This window comes from Ornithorhynchus anatinus, chromosome 2 (genome assembly GCF_004115215.2).
Source record: "Ornithorhynchus anatinus isolate Pmale09 chromosome 2, mOrnAna1.pri.v4, whole genome shotgun sequence".
In the NCBI taxonomy this organism is placed as follows: Eukaryota; Metazoa; Chordata; class Mammalia; order Monotremata; family Ornithorhynchidae; genus Ornithorhynchus; species Ornithorhynchus anatinus.
Window position 1 is genome coordinate 121,480,362 of NC_041729.1, and position 8,097 is coordinate 121,488,458.

Genomic DNA, 8,097 nt, shown 5'->3' on the forward strand with positions numbered 1-8,097 from the left:
GACTAGCACACTATCCCCTTCCCATGGCTGGCTGCAAGAAACCTTTGTACAAACCCATCCCTCCCATACCCAGGATCCCCAAGTCTATGTGTCTCCCCAGCCAGAGTTCCACTTGGCAGGAAAAACACCAATAACTTATATCACAACAATATTTAATAGGTAATAATAATAATTATGGTATTTGTTAAACACTTAACAGTGTTGCCAGGCACTGTACTAAGCACTGGGGTGGATACAAGCAGATCAGGTGGACAGAGTCCCTGTCCCATGTGGGGCTCACAGTCTCAATCCCCATTTTACAAATGAGGGTAACTGAGACCCAGAGAATGAAGAAACTTACTCAAGGTCACACAGCAGACAAGTGGCAGAGCCAGGATTAATACCCAGGACTTTCTGACGCCCAGACCCGTACTCTATCCACTGCTCCATGCTGCTTCTCAAAGTTCTTAACAAAGTAATAGCCACAACAAATCCAGCTCAACCACCTTCACTAGGTCTATTCTTCAAGACCCTCTATACACCCTGAACACATCCTGGAGGTTTTATTCTATCCCCCTCCAAACCCCCACTGCCCCTCAGGGCAAGGGCCTTGCTCCTCAGATCCTAGCCTCTATACTCCAACCTCCTTGGGTTCGCTTCAGTCTCCCCCTATGCCTTGTGCTCATTCAGAATCCACAGCAGAAGATCTCTCAAACACACAGGTCTCTACTTCTTACCTTTGACATCATATAGCAGAACAGATTAACAGTGGGGGTCCTGAAACACAGCTCACCAGCACTGAAGCTCAGTTAATATCATCAGCTTAGTTGGGAGAACTTTGTGAGAATGCATGACTACGGGATGCCCAAGAAAGAAGCTGTTTAGTAAAGGGGAACACAAAACAGCTGGGAGAGAGAACAAGTGATTTAAAGGCATCATAACACATGGTTTCAAACAATTCAACACCAGGAGGTAGGACATACCTAACAGCAAACAAACCAATCTGGATGACAACACTCAGGATTGTTATTCTTCTTGAAAAAAGATTTTGCAAATACTGAGATAAGAACCAAGCTTTTAAAACAGTGAAAGTCTGATTGAGCAAATCTATTAGTGAAGCAAGGACCTATCTTTACATGCAAATGATGTGAAAGAGAATAGTGTGATGCTTATCAGGCCTATCAGCAAACACTTCTTTGCTACAGTAAATTCTTCCCTCTAGTAGTGTCTTCTTCAAAATAAAGGTCAGGTACACATTAATAAATAGTGAGTCAATGAATATAAATATTTCATTTGTTTCCTAGCCTTAAAGTGTAAGCTTCTAATTAACTGAGAACAAGTCTATTGAATTTTCCTAAGTGTTAACTACAGGGCGTTACATCTAGTTGGTGATCAATAAGGCCCAGTACTACTACTATGACTACTACATATATCTGTGGCAGTATATTCATCTTCATATATGTTGCTGCCAGGTTTTGAACTGCTGAAGCAAAGTCAATCAATAGTATTTATTGAGCTCTTACTGGATGCACTTTGGAGATTAGAACACAGTAGGAATGGAAGCAGCATGGTCTAGTGGGTAAAGCATGGGCCCGCAAGTCAGAACACTTGAGTTCTAATCCCAGGTCTGCTACTTGCCTACTCTGTGACCTTGGGCAAATCTGTAAAATGGGCAGTCAATCTTTGTTATCCCGCTTATTAAAACTGTGAGCAGCATGAGGGACAGGACCTGTGTTCTTATTTGATTAATATGTAACCGAGCACTCATTTCAGAGCATGTGCTTAACAAATTTCACAATTATTTATTTATTACTATTATATGCTCTCTGCCTTCAAGGAGTTTGTGATCTAATGGGAAATTCTGGTGAACCTAGTGCAGTGCTTGGCACATACTAAGTGCTTAAATGCCACAATTAGTATTACTGTTAGACATGGATCACTGCTTTAAAGAGTTTACAATCTAGTGGGAAACTCTGGTGAGTTTAGTTAGGGGAATATTGGGCAATTTTTACAATAGTCATCCACATTGACCTTTCACTGTTAATTTCCACTGTAAACTCATTATGGGCAGGGAGTTTGTCTGCTAATTCTGATGTTTTGTACTCTTCCAAGCACTTAGTATAGTGTTCTATACATAGTAAGTGCTCAATAAATACTAGCTAAAGCCCTTAGAGAAGCAGCTTGGCTTTGTGGAAAGAGCATGGGCTTGGGAGTCAGAGGTTATGAGTTCTAATCCCAGCTCTGCCAATTATCACTGTGTAACTTCAGGCAAGTCACTTCACTTCTCTGTGTCTCAGTTACCTCATCTGTAAAATGGAGATTATGACTGTGAGCCCCACGTAGGACACCCTGATTACCTTGTATCTACCCCAATGCTTAGAATAGTACTTGGCACATAATAAGAGCTTAACAGATACCACTATTATTACAGTAGAAGCAGCATGGCTCAAGGGAAGAGCATGGCTTGGCCCATCAGTGATCAGGGATTGTCTCTATCTGTTGCCGAATTGTACATTCCAAGCGCTTAGTACAGTGCTCTGCACATAGGAAGCGCTCAATAAATGCTATTGAATGAATGAATTGTAAACTGCTAAGAGTAACAAATTATATTTATTTTTGTACAAAAAGCATGTGAAAGACAATGATGCTTTCTGAGAAGTGAGGTAATTCATTTAGATAATTTAAATGATAGTAAAATAATTCAGTTTATTTCCTTTTCATGTTTTGTACATACTACATTATTCTGCTCACTAGTTCTGTGTTGGGGGTCAAAAAAATTCAGTCTGCTGAGACAGATTCAAAGGTTCTGCAATATTAACAGATCTATGATAATACTGTCGATGACACTTGGCTAGTATTGACATCTAGGATTCAATGCCTGCAAACAGGAGCTTAGTTCAGAGAACAGAAAATTAAGAGACAAAGGCAAAGAAAGCAACAGTGTGGCAAGTCCACTACTGACTAATCTAAGGTTTTTACCCAAAAGTTGTAAATTGGTCAAGGTGACCAAAGGTGACCCATGTGTAGCCCTTTCCCAGTAAATAAAGCCATATTTGGAAGAATTTCTGCAAATAACAATTCTAGAATATAGGAAAATAAAATTGACTAGAGAAAGTACTCTAACAAAAAACCTTTTTTTTTTCCTTGAACATTTCATTGTTGCCTATTTGCTAGAATTCAACAGCAATCTTTTTCTATCCAAGAATGAAGCAAAAAACCTTAATTTCATCTTTGCTGGTTTTTAAGATAAAAGTGTTTTTCAGTCCACAAATGTATTTTTTATCAGTTTACTAGAAATAGTCAGATAGGTATACATATGGGTTTTTAGGTATCTAATAGTGACACAAATCTATTTTTTTTGTTGTTTTAAACCCACATGATCATAAAATGAAATCAGGCTATGTATAAGAAATATGACAACCCAAGAGAGATTGTTCATTTTTCTAGCTAGCAATTTTATTTTATTTTTTCCCAGCCCTATGCTTCTGGTTGTCACTGGCAATCTTGTCATAAGCATTAAGCAAACAGTTTCTTCTCCTTCATTCCTTCTCCTCACTAGGGATTTTGGGATTCATTCCATTGTGATAGTCCATGAATTTTGTATGAGGCTTCAAAAGGAAAAAACTATTAAGTAGAGCAGTGGGCAAGAAGTCAGTCATACTAATAGAAGATTTTGAGCGCTCTTGGAGAAAACCAATGTACTTTTCAGCGTTCTGGGTCACTTGAAATGGCTTCATCAACCAAAGGTTAGCACACCTGACTTCACTTGATTTGTAGAGATAGTTAATGAAAGAAGGCTAAAAATTCACTGCAGGAAAATGGCAGAAATTCTCTTGAGGCTCTTGGGAAAATTAGAAAGTGAACTTATAAACTTCAAAAATTTAAAACTTGTATCAAGTTCTATATGGATACTTGACAGATACTTTCATATAAAAATTTAACCAATCAATCTCCTAGTTTGTTATTTGAACACTTTATAGGTAAGTAAGCATCATTACAGATTCTATACCGGTTGAGAATTAAAATCAGAAAGGGGATGTTCTGCTAAAATTTCTGCATAGGCTCTTTCTCCATAAAACGAACACTGAGGAAATAGCACCATTATCACCATTTTCAAGAAGAGAGATGAGAAAGACACCTCTGGAAACTATTAATCATCTCCTTACTCTACACTTTTGGCAAAATCCTAGCAAGAATCACCATGGACTGGGATGAATTCCACACATTACAATTTGGCATAAGATTACAGTAGCACACAGTGGTCATGATCTTGTTTCCAGTCATACAATGCCCACAAGAGGAATAATCCGCTTCAAGTTCACCCTCACTTAAATCTGCAGGTTGGCATCCTGGGATGGAAATATGGCAAAAAAGTTGCCTCACTGTCTTACCTGCCTCAAAAGTTTTCATTTCTCCAATAATATAATATGAATAATAGCAATTATTTTTATTGTTATATTTGTTACAGGCTTATTTCATTCCAAGTACTGCATGAAGCACTGGCATAAATTCAAGTTAATCAGGTTGGGCACTGTGTTCCTGTCCTACATGGGGCTCACAGTCTGGATTGTTTATTGAGTGCTTACTATGTGCAGAGCACTGCACTCAGCACTTGGGAGAGTACAATAAAAGATAGTTAGCATTGACAAGTTCCCTGGCCATACTTTTCAGTTGAAAATGAAGCCGCTAACATTTTCACCAATAGGAAACAGGTGGAACTGAGCAATATTTTCATTGCTACTGCTGATATTCAGTGGTTAGCCCACATTTTTTTTAGTGAAAATAGAGAATTAAATGAAAGCAGCATAGCCTAGTGGAAGACCATGAGCCTGAGAGTTGGAGAACCTAGGTTCTTATCCTCGTTATACCACGTGCTTGCTATGTGGCCTTGGCCAAATCACTTAACTTCTCTGTGCCTCGATTTCTTCAACTATACAGTGAGAATTAAATACCTGTTGTCACCCCACTACTTAGACTGTGAGCTCTATATAGGATAGGGACCGTGTCCAACTTGATGAACATATATCTTCACCAGCGCTTAGAACAGTGCTTAATGCAAAGTAAGTGCCTAACAAATATAACAATAATAACAATAATAATAATAACAGTGAAATCAACTTTCCCAAGGGAAATTATGCAGATTGTACTATGTTCCTTTGATCTAACATATTTACCAAATAATCTTGCATAGTAAAATAACTGATACAAACAATACAATAAAGTGTAGCCAATCCACATCTCCTGCCCTGATCTCTCTCTGTCTCTCCAGTCTTAAATTTCCTCCTGCCTTCAAGATATCTCTACTTGAATGTTCTCCTGATACTTCAAACTTAACATGTCCTTATCTTCCCACCCAAACCCTGTCATCCATCTGACTTTCCCATCACTGTAGATGGCACTACCATCCTTCCTGTCTCACAAGCCCATAGCCTTGGCATTATCCTTTATTCCTCTCTGTCATTCAACCCATATATTCAATCTATCGCTAAATCCTGCCTGTCCCACCTTTACAACATCGCTAAAATATTTCCTCTCCATCCATACTGCTACCATGTTAATACAATCAACCGATCCTTTCTTCCCTGGATTATTGTATCAGCTGCCTTGCTGATTCTCAACCTCCTGTCTCTCCCCACTTCAGGGCATAATTCACTCTGCTGCCCAGATCATTTTTCTACAGAAACTTTTCAGGACATGTCACCCTGCTCCTCAAAAAACTCCAGTGGTTGCCCATTTACCTCCGTATCAAACAAAAACTACTCACCATTAGCTTTAAAGCACTCCACTACCTTGCCCCCTCCTGTCTCACCTCACTTCTCTCCTACAACCCAGTGCACATACTTCTCTCCTCTAGTGCTAAACTTCTCACTGTGCCTAGATCTTGCCTCTGAACCCTTGCCCAAGTCCTGCCTCTGACCTGGAAAACTCCCCTTCTCAAATCCAGTAGACAAAGTACTCTTCCCCACCTTCGAAGCCCTATTGAAGGCACATCTCCTCCAAGAAGCCTCCCCCAATTAAGCTCCCATTTTCCTCTTCTCCCACTCCTTTCTGCATTGTCCTGACTTGCTCCCTTTCCTCTTGCCCACTCTCAGCCCCACAGCACTTATGTACATATAATTTTATTTATTTGAATTGATGCCTGTCTCCACACACCCCCACCAGACTGTAATCTCACTTTGGGCAAGGAATATGACTATCATCGTATTGCAGTCTCCCAAATACTTAGTACAGTGGTCTGTACTAAATATGATTGAATGATACCACTGGAAAAAGTGCTAATAATGAAATGTTTCAAATTTGATTTTCATGCTTACATGTAAATATGAATAACAAGTTTTAAAATGCTATCTTTCATATTCTATTCAGCCAAAAGACACCTGGTGCTAATAAGTTAGAGATTTGCCATGCTAAATTGCTCTGTCATTACCTAATATTAAATTGAAATGGGCTTTTATCCCTCTATTCAGGTCAATCAAAATACTATGAAGGCACAGGAAGGGTGCTGTTAAAACCAAGGTAAATTTTATAACATTATGTTGAAATCAGAGAGTGATATCAATAATGCTGGCTTTAAAATATGAATTGTAACACAAATGAATGCTAAGAAATGTTTAAAATGGAGAGATTATCACAATCAGTGATAATTTGTTGAGTGCTTATTGTGTTCAGAGTACTGTACTAAATGCTTGGAAGAGTACAATAGAGAGGAAGACAGATATTAATATAAATGCATGATTATGCCATATACTTATAGATATGTACATAATTGCTGTAGGGCAAATATCAAATGCCCAAAGGTCACATATGGCTATATAGCCTATTTCATTTCATGTAGTTGTGTAGAAAAATTTATCTCATTATGTTTCTGAGAAGAGAAAGTCATAAATGTATTAAACCTGTAATGGCATTAAAATATTTTCAGAAAATGAATTTGGATTTTTTTAAATCAGAATCAAATCAATTGTTCATATCTTATATTGAGTCCTGCTTCCAATATGCTGACAGCTCATATTGCCTTGTTTCATCCACAGTTTCACAAAGAGTATTGTCTACTTCATCAATCTAGCTATTAAAAAAAAAAAAAGCAAACTCATTCTAGTTTGTATTTTCCAAAGAGATTATCAACTCGATTAGAAGCCCTCCTCAAAAGGATCCCTCAATCAGTAGTATTAATTAATTCACTGATGAAGTAAACTATTTAACCTCTGAATTTCTATGACTGAAGTATTACACCAGTTCACCCAACTTTAGCAGGAAGGTTTTCTCCAAGGCATTCCACCCTCACTCCCTAAAGTAGGTCCTCAGAATAGCATTTCTCTTTCAACTGCTACAAATGATGCACAAAGGATGATATACCTTTGTATAGAAATACACTTTGTCAGGTCACATTAAATAGCTTTGTGCTTGTGAGATTCAGTGTACATATTTACACCTGGAACAATAAAGCACTCTGATCCATGACTGGTTAATCAAGGACAGAATTACTTCCATGCTCTGGCTATATGCCATGACTATATAGAGGTCATTCCACAGCCAAAATGAGGTGGATGATTGAGGCAAGCATCCAAATAATCTGGTTTACTTGTGTGTGAGGTTCTTAAAGTTGAGGCTTGTTCTTTCTCATTTCAATTAAATTCTGCTACTTTGGAGTCTTTATGAAAACTGTGAATAAGAAATCTTTCCATGAAATAGATGATTATACATCTGGATTTTTTTCCTCTAAATATACAAATGCATTTACACTGTTTAGTGATGGATATGGAAAGTATATTTTGGAAACAAAAACAAAGCTTCAAACCTGATGTTCTTATTAAACTTAAATTAGTAAGAAACAAATGAATCATGAATTATAGTACAGCATTAACCACTATCAATAATGGGAAATTTTATTATAAACTTTGTAGAATTCAATACACCCATGGGATCAGAGTGATTTTCCCAGCTTTCTGGGGTTTTAGTTATTTTGTTTTTTTTTTCTATTCAAACTTTGTTTCTGTTTAGTTTCATTTTATTTAAACTTTTTTCACAGTGTGGGATTCATTTCAATCAGATGTGTCTTACTACATTGCTTAAAACTGTAAATCCTCAAATGTGACCTAACATTTCCTTACATTATGA